The following is a 17,740-nucleotide window of genomic DNA, read 5'->3' as shown; positions in this document are numbered from 1 at the left end:
CATTTGTTTGACAGCTTCATACACAGGGATTTCCCACCTGCAGTCCCACCAGCAGGCAGTGCACCGAGCCACCCCAGGGTCACCCAGCATTTCTGCACCTATTTTGCACTGGAGACAGGCAGAGGAGCAGCCTGATGCAAGAGCAAGGAGGGAAAAGATTCAATTACAAACCACGGGAAGACCCAAACCACAGGAGAACAGGTCTCACCAGGCATGGGGCTCACGGTCTGCTTGAGGCAACGCACGCTGCCGGCTGTTTTGCTGTCAAACTGGCTCATGCTGAAGTATTTTTATTTCATCAGCTCCAGAGAGCCAGAGGTCTGCTGTCCTTGTAAGCCTAACACCAAACTACACACAGCATCATTCCCAGCTGAAGTGTTTTAGTGTAGATAAAAGTTTCCTGTGGTTAAGGGGGTAGAAATCTGATGGTTTAGCAGTGCTCAGAGCTGCCTCACCTGAAATGTGCTCAATAAAGCAGAAGAACAATGAGAAAGATCTAGGACTGAGGCATACTGACATACAAAAACTACAGATATTTAAAACCTCTTTTTATCTGGGAACGAGTTAAGATTAAGAAAATTACAGGAAGGATTTTTAAAACATTTTAAAGACACAAACCTCTGTACTCTGTTACATGCTGAAGCACCGTACAGTTTGGAGCAAGCAAGCTAAACTCTTGTTGAGAAGAATGATATAAAGCAACAAAAACTTTCACACTTACATAGCAGCTTGCCAAGCACTTATAAAACAACTTCTAAATCTTTTCAGTCTTTAAAGACCAACTAACAGATCCACTTCTATGCACTCATCATTTAGCGGAGGAAGTAAAAGGAGGGGGACAAGGACACTTGATCATCTTCTGCGCTGGCGGTAATCATTAGAGCTTTTCCCTCCACCACAAAATGCTGTTTCCAGCTGACTGCCTCGGATGCTCTCCCTCTGAAATGCAGCAGCAGCAATTCCCCAGCTGGACGTGCCTGGAAGCTGCGTGGAGCTGCCCCAGTGACAGCCGCCGTCGCTGCCCCGCGCTCACCTGGCCAAGGGAAGCATCCTCGGGGGCTTGAGGGCGTCTGGAGAGATATTAGCTCCTGGTGTCTGCAGGCTGGCATCTGCTTCCTCTGCAGTTTAGCCCCAAATGTTTGTCTGGAAAGAATGCTCTTAAACCAGCAGGGATTTCTGCGAAATCCAGCCCCCTACTTGGTTAGCTTTAGACTCTCTTAACCCGAGAATCCTAGGAAAAGAAACTTCCCCAGCTGAATGCTCAAGGTTAGGAGAGTTTGAGAATGCTTTTAACATCTCTTTCTCATCAGCCTACACAAAAACAAAGCTCTTGGTAGATGTAGAAAAACAAAGTACATAAAGATAATTCAAACTCCTTTAAATATTTAGACACTTGCAATACCACAATAGCAGCATTAGCCAAACTGGGCGTGAAAACCCACTGGCACCCATATCAAAACCACCTTTGCATGAAGGTTTGCCTTGTTTATGAGAAGTCAGACAGCCTGTTTTATCTCATTCACTTAGACCTACAGAAGTGCCATAAACCCCTTCCGACAGCACTCAGGCAAACACCACCAAAGGTGGGTATTTATACAATGCGTACGGCTCCAGCCCAAACCAGCTGCATTTGCACTTCAGAGCTATCAGGCCGATTATCCTGCCCAAACACACTTGGCTGATCAATTCAAACAAAGTGAGCACTGCTGTAGCTTTCCCAAAAGAAGCCCAAACACCCTACATCTCACCCCTGACCACTCACCGACACATCACAGCATCTCTGCTGCGTCTCCTTATCGCATCCAGACGAAGCCACGTACTCTCCAGGAAGGAGGATGCCAGCCAAAAAGGTTTGAGTTATTTGGGGTGCTGAGACCAAGCTGCTGCTCCTTGGGATTTTGCAACCAAGCTGCTGGAAGCCAACGAGACCGTATGACTTTAGCAACAGATGCGCGCACCGACGTCTTAAGAGGCTGAAATTTTATAAAGGACTCCCATTATTTGAGAGACAAGAGCCATTGTTTCCGCTCGCATCAGCGCTATTTTGGGAAACGGGCTGTACGAGCAATTGCCCAAATCAGCTTAAAAACAAGATTGTTCAAAAATAACATCTGAGAAGTACCACAGCTGAATCTACATCGTTTACTTCAAAAATCATACATGCCAATGCAGAGCAATAAAACAGATGAAAACGTGGAACTGGCAGACATGAAGAAAAGCAGCTGTTCAAGTGAAGAACACTTTGGGTTGGTTTCCCTTCTCCTCCCCACCATACCTATTTTCAGACACCTTTATGGCACGCCTTCACCTCAGCTCCCACAGCAAAACTGCAGACACAAGCTATTTAGGTAAAAACAGACATCCCACAACCCTACCGCCGATGTAACTCCCAAAATGAGCGTCTCCGGTGTCTCCCTCCACAGCCAGGCAGAGAAGCACTGCCTTCAGCAGCAGCAGCAAGCCGAACACCGTGGCATCGAGGGACGAGGAGCAGCAGCCAGCCCTGGCCACGCTTCAGTGCGAGTCCTGGAAAGCTGCACGGAGCCGCCCCGGGAAGCGGTTTCATCTGAAAGGCTCTGCACGAGCAGCGGGACAATGACCCCGAAAGGGAGCCGGGGCTGGAGCTAGCAATTTCCTACTACTGAAGGGGGAAAATACACAAACTGCTGCTGTGCTAGCATTTGAAAGTTCCTGCAATAAATCAGAGGCTAATGACCAAACTTGGGCATGTGAGTTTAATTTTTTTTTTTTTTCTTTTGAGGAATTTTTACAATATCCTTGGGCACTTAATAGCCATATCTAATAAGCTCTAAATTAGGCAAGGTCGTGGGTATACAGCCTTCAGCATTTCTGGGTATAAAACAGCAGCAAAATACCAGGTTTAGATGACTTCCAGTCTTCCAGAATATTTTCTTCACCGCACCATAAAACAATTTCTAAACCCCAGCAGTGCGGTTCATTAACCTGTTGCACAGCGCAGACCTTAGGAAGGAAACGCCCCTGTCGGTACAAACCCAAGTAATTCTGTAATGTGCCTAATGCTGAAATATTTACAGTAATGTTTTGCTGGCCAAATACCTCTGGTACACAGGGAGTCAGCTGGCAGGCAGGCAGTCAGCTACCTACAAGCCACAATTTGTCTGCACGACAGCTAATGAGATGAAAGTAGGTAGACACAAAAGCAGTACGTTTGCTGATATAAAGGAACTGCTGACAGAGTTTGATGACAGAAATTTATGTAATTCTGGTAAAGAAAGGCAGTTGTATAGAAAAAGAACCATAAAACCTAAAACAACCCCCCCAGAATCTGAATATAATTTATTATATTCAGACATATATGAACAGGAAAAAAGAGGTAATAAAACTTTTACTTATATTTAACTCTATTCTTCCCATCCCATTCTATCTAGTGCAATCCCTGTTTAATATAAAAACCAGGCAAAGCACCAAGGCAAGCCCTTGCCACAGCTCACTCAGAAATACACGCCGGTGGAGGAGCAAGCAGGACAGTTCACATCTTCATTCAAACTACATCACAGTATTTAACTCCCGTGAAGAATTTTCCACGTATTACAGCCAGCTAAATGCCTGGCAGCTCCTGCTGCGTGCACCTGCAGTATCCCTTCCAACACAGACACGGCCTCGGCTCTTCGGCGATCCAAATAAATAGCAGCGCTGTGGACTGCGACCAGATCACACCCAGCTGCACTGAAGAAGAATATTAACCATGGGTCACGTAGGCAAGAAGCTGCACAGCGTCCAAACGGCAGCACCATTTACAGGGAACTTCTCTCTTTTTAACACACGCCAGGCAATTAGTCATGATTTTATTTGGTACACATTTGTCAGCAGTATTTCAGAAGTTAACAGTGATATATGGTCCGTGATGAAACTGTTCCTCCTCTATGCATACATCTCACAGTTCCACACCAGCGTTATAAGAGCTGTGCTAGAGACAACGAAGCACTGCATAGGTACAAGAGAACAAATACTGGCACTTACGGAAAGCGGTGTTCATTGCTGGAGCATATGGTGACTGCGGGATAAGAGCCACGCTCTTCTGTGAGTAGGTCAACCCCACAACAAAGAACATGGGAAATTCAACAGGGGGGGAAGAACAGCACAGAAGAACTGATACAACCATTCTAATACTCAGCAAAAAGGGAGAACTGAAGGATTTTTAGCTTTTTAAGAGAAAGAAGGCTTTCCAACCATCAAGCAGCCTTGTCATTCAAACTAACCTACCTGCCCAAAGAAATACTCAAATCCAAAATAAAGAAAACGATGAAATAAGCATGGAATATATTACTGTTCACGTCATTCTTTTCTAATTATATCACAAGAAGGTATTGTCTAATGTAGAAATCTACCTACAGCGCCAAAGAAGTAAAAGCAATTTTACCTTACCACCTACTTTGCGCTATTCTCACTTAGTAAATAGCTTCTTACAAAAGGAAGATGCCTATCAGCAATCCAGATACGCCACATTTTATCCAGCCACCCTAGGATTAAAATAAGCATTTGGTTTCAAGGAAAATGAGCTCATTTTCACTAAATACGTCTTGCTGGGTTTTATCGAACTGACCGATCAGGCGTGTCAATACACACTCCACTCTCTCCTGCACAGTTCACCATCGCCCGAGCTCTGCCGTTGGCTCGGTTGACCTCTGCGAGCTGCTCTGCCTTTTCCATCACATCAATTTGACAGACGCTAGATGCGACGTGGGGGCCAGGAAAAGGGGTGGGTGGGTGTGTTACAGTTTACCAAGGCCAGGTTCATCAAACAATGTCTTGAAGGAAGTACAGCAAGTATGTTAATGCACTTTAAACCACCTGCTAGCCTTGCTGACCAGTTTCTAACAGTAGTGAGAATCTTGGACAAATCTAGAAATTCAGATTTGGGTTTCCACTGGAAAATCCCAACCCTATTCATGAGCAGCGACTGAAAACAAACAAAAAGAACTGTTTCTAAACTACACGGTAACTTCTTTGCCTTTTACTCCAGAGAGTCCAAGGAAATCAGGCTCAAGATCAAACGTGCGAATGGCAGATAATTAAACAAGCGGATCGCTGACGCATAAATAAAGTTTTAGATTTACAGCAAACAAGTCCTCTTCTGTATCCCAACCAGGCCGATGTTTCAGAGCTTTTTATGTCGGCATTGGCCTAAAAAAAACAGTGGAAACTTAAGGGGTCGGGTTCCCTCCCCGCTGGCACATCCCTGGCCCTACACACCAGAGGAGAAGGCCGGCTGAGGGCCTGTCCTTGGTGTCTGTGTAACGAACCGGCGGTGGGTTAGGAATCGCTCTGAGCAGCACTAATGAGCTAAAGGACTGTTATTCCTGCAGTGATCACCCACCCACGATTACCCCGCTTTATTTTTTACTTCATTCGGCAGTGAGGAAAGATCCAGTGAGGAAACCCCCTCGCGACACCTCTGTGGTGACACAAGGAGGGTGCGAGTTCATGGCTTCCTGAGGCAGAAACACCCACGTTTTCACTTCTGCTGTCCTCCCTGAGTGCCTGTGCCCGTTATGTGGTGGATGGCACCGCTGTGCTGTCGCCCAGAAGGCCAAACACCAACATGGGAAGCCCTTTTGGCCCCAAAGCTTTGGGAGCGGAGCAGCAGGCAGGGCCCGTCCAGCCTCCCGACACCACAGCGGCCGCGGGCTCTGCTGTGACCTGGGGCTCCTGTGGTGAGAGAAGTGAAAAACTCAACAACAATCCTGCTGAAAGCACATTGGTGGGGATTTCTGCCCAGTTCGTACTGAAACCTTTATTATTTGCCATTAATTTCCACAGAACGAGCTCTCTGAGGAGACATAATCATTTTTTGCGAGAATATATCTATTGAGCCAGCTCTGCCCTTTAGAAGTTCAGTCTATGATAACAAATCAACCTGTCCTTACAACAAATAGCAATCTTGTCCCGGCCTTATAACCAATCTTGCATAGGCAAAACTGACAAAGCACAGCACCCCTGCATGCCTTGGGCATCCAGTGCTGCAAAATCAACAAATACAGACCTAAAAACATACCAGGCAGGATGGATATTCCTGCAGGTACAGCCATTATTTGTGCAGGTTTTTATCTCTATCAGTACCCATTACTAAGGGAGAGTTTCCAAGATGTAAAAGAAATCACACAGCTGTGTGAAAGAACAATATAGCATTATATTGTGTTATGATAAGGGCAAGTGATGTACTTTTCATCTCACTATAGAATGCAACCATCATTAAGAAGTTGTCAATATCGTCTCCAAATAAAGCATATTTTAGCAGAAAAGAAAGCATGCCCTTGCTACAACTGGAAACACAATTATTTCTCTAAAAACCTAATTTTTTTTACATAGTGATATGGTGTTCATTTGCTTTTAATAACAGTAAAGAATAGGAATTTCTTCTGCATCAGCAATGCAGCTCTCTTTTGCAGAATCACACCATATGTAATTATTACATTTGCTTTTACTTCAAAAACAATTTGTGAGGAACCACGATTTCACAGACACTCAGAAATCACAGCCCCACCTCGTAAGGCCTGCCACATCCAAAATAACCGCGCTGGGGAGCAGGGCAGTCCATGCCAGACACGTAACTGCGCATCCACGCGCTCCATCACCCAACCAGCACCGAATGGCACAAAGCACCCAGACAAAGCGCCCCCGGAGCTGGGCACACGCGTCTCCCGGGTTCAGTTCTCAGCATCACGGAGCTGAGCCCTGCAGGCTGGCACATCCACGCTGCAGAGAAGCCTCTGAGAGCAGTGTAAAGCTGCTGCAGCCCCATGGGATGGGGCTGTGCTGCCAGCCTCACTCTGCAGCCTGCTCCCCAGCACCAGGGTCCACCCGTGGTGGTGGAAACTTCTACTCGGTTGTAGCAAAACCCTGTGCGTGGGCAGGAGGGGCTCGCCCCACTGCTCCACCTTTAGTGGAGCTGCTAGTAAATAACCCGAATTTAAATAGTCTGGCTGGTGTTTGTTATGCACACAGTGCTGAAAACATTTACATTTAAATTAAAACACATTTTTTTTAAGCGTGTGTCAACCGAACCAACTTCTACGCTTAAGAGATCGCTCTTTTACTATAATTAAAAAGAAAAAAAAAAAAAAAGGTTAGAAAAAGGAGATTACAACAAAAAGAGACCTACCTTTGCACCATGTGTTTTCAGCCCCACGGGTCAGGGGGCTCCCATCACACCCTCAGCAGAGTGGGGACCCCGAGGACATCCTCCCGGTGCGCTCCGACGGACGGTTCCTGGCTCCCCGCAGTGGGAGCTCTGCTTGTGCGCTCCACAAGTGCCCCGGCTCCGTCCTGCGGCAGCCAGGCTGCTCCGTCATGGAGCAAACGTGCCCGCTGCACGTCTGGCCGCTGCCTGGCAGAGGGGGAAGATTAGGATCTTAGCAGGGCAGAGATTGTGCTGAGCCCGAGGTTCCTTTCAGGCGTCGTTAGAAATGAGATGCAAAACTATTTCAAGCGCACGTATATGTATGCACATATATAAATCAACCGATCGTTTCGCTGCTCTGCTCCCTCGCACAAGCCTTCCCTGCTTTACAAGGAAGATCTGCGGATGGCAAAGTGTAAATTCAAAAGCAGGAGCGGAGCCCCGTGGTCGCGTGAACGCAAGCAGGAGACAGCCCTGAGTGCACACGCAGACAAGTCGCTGCACAGGGGGGTTACAGAGAGGCAAGCAGAGAGGCTCCCCCCTCCCCAGCTCCCCGCAGGTCTGGGAGAGCAGCCAAAAGGGAGAGGAATGGCATCCCACCCTGCATGGGCATCGCAGAGCCTCCCAAAACGCGATTCCTTACCCCGCTGCTTCTCCTCTCCTCCAAGGGGCCGATGCCAGCGCTCAGGAGGGTCAATGGCGAATGATTTCTAACTATCTGCTCCAGATGGGAGTGTCCTTCCAGCGATGAATCACTCCGTTTTATCCCAGCATAATGTTACAGAACGCTTTACTCAAGCAAAATTCCATATACGAGGCTGCAGGTTTTCATCTCTTGCCAATTTCGAGTGGGTTTTGTTATCATTAGAAGAATGCAATTACGTGCATCTCGCTGTATTCCAGCCTGTTTCTCAACAGACTGAGCACAAATACCTGCAGATATTTAGGGACGCATGACATCACGTTTTCACGCAGTTAAGTGGCTTTTAGATAACAAGCACTGCCCCGTCCTTGAGAGCACGAAGATTAGATAAAATATCGGGCGAGAGCCGTGGCTACCAGCCGCCTGCTTGTACATCCCAGCGTAAAGTTTAACAGGGCGACTTAATTTATTTCAGTACCTCAATTAGTCACGCAGAAAGTATTCAAAACAGACTTAGGAGACAATTCATCAAGAAAGCATTAGTATTAAATCAGCGTTGGCCACCGGCTGGAGGCTGCTCGTGAAGGCAGGGAGGCTCCTGCTGATGCTGAAGCTGCGCAGCCCGTCCCCGATCCCCATCTCCTGCTCCCTGTGCACGAACCAGGGGCACGGGCTCCGGCTCCCGGCGCGGCAGCACCGGTATTTCCTGCTCCTGCTTCCTCTCTGCGTGTTTACGGGAACATAATCTGCAAGTGCAAGCTCTCCCAAGCACTTCTCTGACATGGCCAAAGGTATTTTTGTCCTCTGGGGGGTTTTGAGCCTGAGTCTATGTGTAAATATCATTTTTAAAGAGTTGCTGTGTCGACACAAGTGAGGTTTGCTCATTGGAAAGGCTGCAGAGCTTTAGCCTGATTGTTTAGGATTTATGTGCACGGAAACATGAGGTCCATGTCCTCCTTTAGGGTAGCTGTAGTACTAGTATTAATTTTAAAGATTCTGTAGTTCCACGTGAAAAATACTGTGTAACAGATCACTGATTTGTTAAGGTCAAAAAAAAAAAATAAACCAGGGGCTGGGCTGACCTCCATGGACCATCACATCCCACAGGTCAGCTGAAGGAGGACTTAAAGAAGTGTTTGGGAATGAGAGGATACATCTAGCAGAAGGGGCAATAAATACAGAGGTCTGCTAAAGGGACAGGGGACCAAAGCTCTGCACGGGTAGGACACGATGCCCTTCCTCACCCTGCTCCAAGGTACCAAGCATTTTGGGATCTGGGGCAGAACCGGGACGCTGAGTGCTGCGGCAGGTGATTTGAAAGGCAGATGGCAACCCCGGGAGAAAGGCCTTAGTCAGGGCTGGGTGTGGAGGAGAGCTGGGTGCTGAGCAGGCAACGCTTGGATGGAGAGGGCAGGAGCCTGAAAGCCCACTGGAGAAGGAAGTTACAGCACCCCAGTTAAATACCGGGCACTGCTTTGGCCAGAGGAGAGCATCTCGTGGGGATTACCAGCAGGTCCCATCAGGTGGTGGCCGTAAAACTGGCTGGGGAACCTCGAGCACATGGTGCTAACACGGCCCTCTCTGTGGGCTGAGGTGCTAGCCAGCCTGGCCCCCAGGTAAGGAAAAATCCCCTCTTTGGGGGAGTAACAGGAAAACAAGGTTAAAAGAGTGAAATAGATGCTGAATACTGCTAGCAGTGGGCCAAGCACCCAAGGACCAAGCTCCTGAATCAGGTCACTGTTAAACCCTTTAGAATGAAAAAGCCAACTCTGATACATGATATATATGATAGGACTTAACAAACAGAGGTAATTATTTTCATATCTATTCCCACAAATACCATTAATAGGGATCAGCTCATCTGGCTCTAGCTCCCAGTGTTTATGAATCATCCCAAGGAATCAACCGTAACAATAGAGGCGATGAGTTTAGCGAACAGAAGACAAAAGGAGCAGCAAGGCACAGCACCAGGAAGATAAAAGGCTTAAAAGGACAGAAATCCCACAAGAGCATGGGGATTATAAGAGCTGTACATCTCAAGAGGGTTACAAAAGCTTTGTGTTTCTGCAGGTCAAAATGTGTAATTGAAAAGGGTTTTACACTGATCGATACACACCAATTCACACCTCCATCAGTAGAAATGTACCTACCTGACTGTGTGCATACATAAAACAGTAATTTCTGACAGCCCAGAACTTTGTGTATAAAGCTGTTTTTAAGGTAACTTGTAAAATTATGTAAGTTATGAAGTAAATCGTAAGGCGTTTTAAGAGTCCCTTACAGCTTTGAGGATTAGAGAAATAATTGACGTTAACCACAAAAATGCTGGGTAGCTCATTGTGAGAGTCACGTATTCCTTCTCCCAAGGAGGACTGCGCACAGCAGCCGAGCACCACAGGCACCCCTTTGCTGAGAGTTGTAGCATTGACACGAGATATCAAAGGCAGGCCCATGAGCAGCAATGAACCAGGACATCCAAGTATCCCAGACCATCAAAAGGCAGCTATCAGTAGCTATTAGCAATTCATTAATTTAAAAGTTTACATGAAATAGTTAAAAAATAAAAATAAAAATAGACAAAACTGGCTGGCAGCATTAGTTCTGTTGATAGCGAATCCCGTTTTGTCTTTAGGGTGCATGAATCGTGAACATCTGTTCCTTCAGAAATGGTTTGGGCCTTTTTTCTGGGTCTTAAATACTGTGACTCTGCCTTTGTGCACTGTGTAAAAATAGATCTCCATTTTCATACATCTTCAGACACTTTCTAATTGACCAGGCATGAAAAGACATTACTATTTAACAGTATCTTCAGCGCAGGCCTTGGTGGCAGCGCTATGTTCAATGCAGTTTATTCATCGCTTGCTTGTGATGGTTTATGAATGTCCACAGCTGGGGAACACGAAGCCATTTCTCTGGCTGGGTATCTTTATGTGAGCAGCAGCATGCATCCATGGCTCAGCTCTGCTGGATCTGATCCCTCACGTTCCCTGCAAACACTGGAAAACAGCTAAGCCAGGACTGTTATCTTCTCATTCTCTGTGTCCATCGTGGCCTGGTCTAGTTTGGGTGCAGGGCTGGACTTCTTTGCATCCGTGCCTCAGAACAGAAACTTGGTGGATGGTGGAGGTTGCTGGATGGAGGGCTGGACGTCCATGGTCTGGCTGCACAAAAAACAGGGCACGGAGATGCTCACAAAGCACACCTCGCAGTCCACCTTCTCCTGGTTGTTCACCAAAAAAGAGATGGCAAAGCACTACTGTGCTTCCCAGCACCCCGAATCTATGTATGTTATAGCTGTGGTATCGCTTGTTGATGGGAACTGAGCACCCACATCTTCAGAGGTACAGGAGAGGGCTCGGACACAGATGTGCCCAGCTGCCACCCTTTTCCTACAAACCTCAGGTGCCCCAGGTGTTTGCGTGCTGGCCCCACAGAACCCTGTTTTTAGAAAAGGGTGGCCTCGGCAAGAAAAAGTTCGAGATCAGCAGCGAGGGTATTAAAATTTGTGCCACAGGAACAAGACTGACAGTGCTGCATTGCCAAACTTTATGTGAGATTAATTGTGCTCATCTTGTTTGGTGGAAGATTCAAGGACAATAGCTTGGAGACATATTCTAAGCTATCGGTATTTTATAGTCATGTTTAAAATATAAGGCTTAGGCTCCTGCATGCCCAAACAGTCCTTGATTTCACATGCAATTAGTGACATAATTAACAGCATTTAATAATGCTCACCAGCTATCCAGAGCCAAGACTGAATGAGCAGTCACGGGCGCCTTTCTGTGATAACAGCAAGACCAAGTTCTCCAGTCCTATGGAGGAAATTGAGGTAAAGATCTATGGCGTGACTGGTCTCTGCTGGTTAGAAATTACTTTATTGGTATTAAAACCAGGAACACACTATTAAACTGCACCATTTTATGGAGAGCAAGGCACATTGGGCACTCCCGTGTCTTCCATGGGACTTGGTTTAAATATCACTTGAAGAGAGAGGAAAACGTGGTCCATTATTGGATCTAAGTGCACCCAATCTCATACCCCAGCCTGCGAAGGAATCTCAAAAAGAACAGGAGTTCATACCAGCTCAGCATCCCTTCATTTTCCATGGCAGCTCTCGAATACGACTGCTTTTGGGCATCCCTTTGAGAGACCATGACTTAGTAGAACCAAACATACCACCTGTCTGGTTTAATAAAAAAAAATACTTAAAAAAAGTGCAAGAAAGAAGGAGGTCAGGTTTACAGGAAGATGGGCATGTAAAGAACAATTGGATGGAAAAGAAGGGCTGCTTCAAGGACAAGGGATAACGTGGAGAAAAATGTGCATGGGAAAGGGAAACAGAAGATTGAAGAAAATCTATTGTTAAGTGACAGAAAATCCCTATATCCTCAAGGAGCTGCCATCCTCTGCCTGGCTAGAAACCAAATTACTTAGCCAGTGCATGCTTAAAAGCATAATAATACCCAAAAAACTTCTTTTCAGGTTTCAGGCCGTGAACAATGCAAGTTAGATATAATTAAAAAATAAAAATAAAAAAAGCCAATTCACTACGAAATACCACACAGAAGCTCTAGCCAAACAGTAAGCACCACAGCACTCACACGCAGCTACCTAAGCTCGTACTTCCTAGCAGAAGGTGTGTGGCATGTTTTAACAACGTGCTCCTCATTTTATCAGCCACAGTCTAAGCGTGCCCGCTGTACCCACCAAGAACAACATTTCAGCAGACGACTTACGGCGTGTTTAAGTTGGCTGCTGGGTGTTGGCACCGGGAGGAGATTTCTGGCAGCATCCATCGATCCCAGGGCTGGTGCACAGCATCCTGCCTGCCCCAGTGTGCTCCGTGCACAGAGCCCTTCTGCATCACTGGCAGCCCTGCAGAGCACAGCACCATGAAATAAAGGATTAAAAAAAATAATAATGAGGGGAATAAAAAGGTAATTTTTTTTTCCACGCAGTGCCTTTTCTGCAAAGAGCAAGGAGAAAAGTGGCAGCCGTGAAAGAGACCCTGATTGCCTATTATTAACTGCCAGTTGCACCATTGGTTTATTTACCAGAGTGAAAACTAATGGGGAGGCTAATGAGAGGTTTGGTTTGACGCATCGTGGCGTTTCATTACAGTCTGGTGGAAAATTGGAAATGAAACTGATAGCCTGAACTCTGTTAACTCTTTCTCTGGGATCTGTGTAAGGAAGCAGTAATACCCCTGCGACCTGCTCGGTGAAGGTAAATGCCACATCCCGCACCGAGGACAGGGAGAAAGCAGAAAGCAAAATGCAGCATCTCCTGGGACTGGGTAAGGAAATTAAATTCAGCACCTTTACTTGATAGTATCTTGGGAAGTCCAGAGTTTCAGTACAGAAATAACACCGCACAAAGAAATTAAAGCATTCTGAAAACCTTTTATGGATACGTTATAAAAACAAGCAGCAAGCAGGTAAGATTTCCTATGGTTTTGGGTGATGCAAACAGATCTGTTTCCACCAGTTGGATACTACTAAGGCCATTTCCTCTGCACAAAGCCACGCGCTTCCAGAAGACAGCCACGCCACCTACCTCCTTCCCACATGCTCGTGCCCATGCTTCTGTGCACGTATTACCTCCAGTAGTGCTGCCAGAGCTTGTGTCTGCTTGATGCTTTCTGGTGGATTTTGGTAAATTACAAAAACCACTTTATGGAAAAAACAGCAGCTCCCTATTCCCCCAACCCATGCATCTCTGTTTCTTCCCTGAATCTTAAAAAAGAGTGGAGGGGCTACAGTTACTCGTTGCAGATAAAATTTGTGTGTACGTATACGCCATGCCCTAGGGAACATTAAAGTTGTGTGATAAATAACCCAGCTTTTCACAAAATGAACAAATAATCCTTTTACTTTTTTCCCCACCCTTCCTACCAGAGGAGCAAGCAAAACCAGGAAATTGCCTCTGACACCAAGTGGAGCCTCTCTGGGTAAAAGCCACACCAGGAGCACCTCTCCATTTGCCAACGCACCAAAATATTCAGATACAAAACATCTAAGCTTCCTGGTCGTTTCGTTGGGGATTTTTTAGGAAGGGAAAAAATCATTGGAAGATTCCCAATAAATTCCGATATTCGTAGCTGATTATGAATGAGACTTGGATCCTCATTAATTGTAAGGAAAATACCTGTATGCAAGTACTCAGCTCTCCTACAGAACTAGGTAGAGAGCATAACCAAGACAGAATGAAAAAAAAAATATAAAGAAAATATGACAAAACACCAAAAGGGACTAAAACATCAAGCTTATCTCAGGAAAAAAAATCTTTAAATGCAGAGACAAGCAGCAGAAGGCACAAGGGAGTAGTGCCAACGTGATGTGGAAGAAATAGCCCAAATCACACCCAAATAGGCTGACACCCCCTTCCACGGAAATGGTGTCAGGCTGCACGAAGGAGCTGGGCAGAGAAAGCAGCTCTGTGGCAGCACAAATAACAGCACGTTGAACTCCAGCCTCTGGCTGCTGGTCTGTGATACTCAAAAATACCATTATGTCACTTCTCTGGTGCCTGTTCAGAAAGCTGCTCAAGCAGCACATGGACTTTTGCCACGTTTCCTCTCTGACTCCAAGACCAGGAAGAGACCGATGTGCAATTTCTCTCCTACAGATTTTGCCAGATTCTGGGAATAGCAGAAATATCCTGAGACCTTTGCCAGCATCACACACACAATCTTTTGGTTCAGAGACAGCTCTGGCCTTCCTTAGGACCATTTGGGCTGCTCAGTGCCCCAGAGTAGAGAGCCCTTGTTTGGCTTGAAGCTCAACATCTGGTGCTATTAAGCACCTGATCCAATGCCCACTGAAGCTGAATTAATGCCAGGCTCCCACCAACTTTAGTCTTTCTTGTTTTATTGGGCTGAAAAATATGCAAATTATTTATTTATTTTGCCTCTCTTGCTTTTACATCAAAACTACTGTGATGGGTTGAGGATATCTACTATCAGCAACCTAACCATAGCACCTGCTGCCTGCACTGTACAGATGGAGTTGCTTTTCAGCAAGGTGTCTTCTTTGGCTTTATACATTAAGGAGATACAGTGAGAAATGTGGGAAGGACAAACTGATTAAAAAAAAAAAAAAAAAAAAAAGATTCTGCAGAGGGAAAAAGTAATTGTTCATGTTAAGTGGCAGTTTGGCAGAACTGTGGTGTGATGTTGCCATATGTTTTATACACAAGGTTAAAAAAAAAAAGCTTTTAGTTTTATAAAATAAGAAAAATAAACAAAAGAAGGGGGGAAGAAGCCAGTGGGGAATACTTTACATGTCTTTATAGTTAAGATGTTAATGGTCCAAAATAACATCCGTATTCTTCCTACATTCCTGAGGGGGGAAAAAAAGAGAAAGAAAAAAAAAAAGAAAAATCACTTGATGATTATGTTAGCTTGCTTTGAAAGCCCACAGCAGATTTATCATTTCCTTTGGAAAAACTGTACTTTGTTCTTCCTACAATATCATTCCCATCAACTGTAGCATGCCAAAAGAAGCTGCTTTGGGAATAAGCCAAAAAGATTTAGACAATGTGGTATATTCTAAGCACAGACTATTTATGGGCTATGAGAGAAAATCCTTTTGTAATTTTGAAGTCTGCATTCGGTGCAAGTTAATGAGAAAGTTCGGAGAGACTGAAAGGTCTCATTATGATATGTCACTCCACGATTCCATCTTTGTTTTCTTAATTTTCTTTTAAGCTGCTCCCAAGCTGGCTAAAAGGAATCCTTATGAGAGAGGATGAGATAAACTTTGAGGATTTGAATGTAGAGATGGCCAGTCCAGATCTGATCTGGTTATTTTGCTCACATGGTGAGCTGGAATGAAAGAGCCTAGGAGATGCTGAGCTACAAAATCCCAGCTGTGTTTCTCTCCTGCTCTGCTGGCATCTCTGGGCTGAGAAGAGCATTTCTGGTTATTTTCATTACTGTTATTAACTATAAGCAAAGGAAATGGAAAACCATCCACGTATGCTACCACGTATCATCAAGTAACTTTGCTTTTTTGTACTAAATTAGTAACAGCAATTTCTAGGGAAACTTTAGGTTAGATCATAGTATTAGAACTGTACCTATGATTCTTCTTATCAAACGGGGGAAGAAGCAATATTTTTGAAGGATTTATTACAAACCTGAGAAACAACCACAACTTCTATCTGTTTACCTCTCCACAAGCAGTTTATGCTAACAGCCGTGGAGCCAAGCAGTCTGGTTCCCTGCAGGAATGAGAAGAGAGCTGTAAAATTGCATCAGTATGAAGACAAATGCCCTCACCTGGGGGAGGCAGGGATCCAGAGCAAGTGGCAAATACATGATGAGATCTACCACGAACAACACAACCACAGGAACCGGGCAGCCGATGCTCCCTAAGCTGCAGAACTGGGGAATGCCCTCATCCTAGGGCTGCACGGTGTGCTGGAAGCAGGCCACTAAATGCTGCTTCCCAAAGGCTTTCACATTGCTCAAATATAGGAGTATCTTTTAAAATATAAAATGATCTTGTGCGTTTTTTCCTAGAGTATTGAATATTTTTTTTTCTTTCTTCAAATCTCTGTTATATCACATATTGAGTAAGATATATTGCTCCAGTGGGAGAGAAATCAATGGGAGGTGCACGCTTTATTTTCATCATATAATTCAAGTTCATTAGATATCACTTAAAAGAGTCTGTTCTTAAAATAGCACAGCGACAACTGATCATCTTTGGTCTATTTTCATTACAGAAGTTTTCATCATGGAGATTACGTAGTTTCACACAGCATACAGCAGAGACAAACGCGCTGTTCAGGGATAATTAATGCTCCGACAGCCAGCAGCAGCTATGGCTCACGCTGCTGGGAAAGCCAAGCACATTCATCAAAAGAGTATCGCAACAAGGACGTGAATGCCTCATTCACCACCACAAAGCTCTCCAGCTCTTCTACCATGGCCCAGTCCCCAAAAGCGAATTGAATTCAAGTGGGGCTACTCACATGCTTAAATATACACGTACGCTTAAAATAGTTTCAGAGTGGGATCCAGTCCAGCTGGCACCAGGAGCAGACTCATTAGTGGGTTATCTGGACGTGCAGCTGGAGGGGGAGAAAGGCTCCCGTTGTGGTTCTGAGAAACCAAGGACCTGGTTACCCATGCTGCGAGGTCAGGAGGTGCTGAGGGACACAGCGACAGCCAGCAGGGCTGGTCGGCCTCACACCCCGGGCAACGACGACAAAAGCAACGCTCACAGTTAGTGCTTCTGCATTACGAGGTTAACCACAAAATAAAGTGGAAGGATTTTGCGAAGGAAAAGAACCAAGCTACGGATTAAACACTGTAAATGACACAAAGCCATAGGTTGTCACGGAACCAATGCGCCAAGTGGCCGGGCAGGACTGTGGTAGAAGTGGTCACCCCAGCGCCATTTTGAGTGGTGAGGAGATGAGGCCACCGCGGCCGCCATTTTGTGAGGGAGAAGGGCTGAGCATGGGCTCCCTTGGGCATGAGGCACCTCAGAAGCAGACACACTCACAGCTTGGCCCAGATGGCCCAAAACCTACGTGGGGTCCCCACAGCACGACCACAAGATGCCATCAGCTCTGCTCAGAGCAGCCAGATATCATGGCTAAACCAACTGGTGCAGTTTCTTGAAGGAAACCTGTGAAACGCGTTACACAGAATAGAGCATGTCCCTGCAGAGCGTAGGAACGGAGGTCTAAAACCCATGACCTACTGAGGAAGATCAAATGAACGGGAGCTATTTGACCTAAGGACATCTTCTGACAGAATGAAAGGCCAAGTTCAAAGATCACCCAGCGATGATCTGTTCAGCCAGCTCATGGTAGCTGGGTTGAGCATTAAAACAGTTCCACCACAGCAAAAGCTACTCAAGTCAGACAGGAGCAAAAATCTAACAGAGAAGTGAAGCATAGGCAAAGCTTTCCTTATCCTA

The 17,740-nt window shown here is 45.7% G+C and overlaps 2 protein-coding genes across 15 annotated transcripts in view; both read right to left on the bottom strand.

Annotated features, from left to right (window-relative positions):
* The window catches only part of LYPD6 (LY6/PLAUR domain containing 6), a 28,531-nt gene extending 19,585 nt beyond the window's left edge, over positions 1 to 8,946 (bottom strand). The window contains exons 1-2 of one of the 3 annotated variants that reach the window (XM_084523398.1): positions 7,806 to 8,946; positions 7,145 to 7,369 (exon numbers count right to left, since the gene is read on the bottom strand). The gene's annotated coding sequence lies outside the window, so the exon portion shown is untranslated. Of the gene's footprint in view, positions 1 to 1,762; positions 1,913 to 2,308; positions 2,601 to 7,144; positions 7,370 to 7,805 lie in introns of those variants that run through there. The other 2 variants (XM_084523399.1, XM_084523400.1) reach the window with 2 other exon arrangements.
* Positions 8,947 to 9,860: 914 nt separating this feature from the next.
* The window catches only part of LYPD6B (LY6/PLAUR domain containing 6B), a 65,567-nt gene continuing 57,687 nt past the window's right edge, over positions 9,861 to 17,740 (bottom strand). For 6 of the 12 annotated variants that reach the window (XM_084523391.1, XM_084523376.1, XM_084523393.1 and 3 more), the window contains 5 exons: positions 15,945 to 16,028; positions 15,087 to 15,145; positions 12,542 to 12,680; positions 11,541 to 11,617; positions 9,861 to 10,966 (listed from right to left, as the gene is read on the bottom strand). The gene's annotated coding sequence lies outside the window, so the exon portion shown is untranslated. Of the gene's footprint in view, positions 10,967 to 11,540; positions 11,618 to 12,541; positions 12,681 to 15,086; positions 15,146 to 15,944; positions 16,029 to 16,784; positions 16,884 to 17,740 lie in introns of all 12 variants that reach the window. The other 6 variants (XM_084523392.1, XM_084523396.1, XM_084523390.1 and 3 more) reach the window with 5 other exon arrangements.

The sequence above is a fragment of the Aythya ferina genome (genome assembly GCF_964211825.1).
Source record: "Aythya ferina genome assembly, chromosome: 6".
Lineage (NCBI taxonomy): Eukaryota > Metazoa > Chordata > Aves > Anseriformes > Anatidae > Aythya > Aythya ferina.
This window is presented reverse-complemented; position numbering and strand designations above follow the sequence as displayed.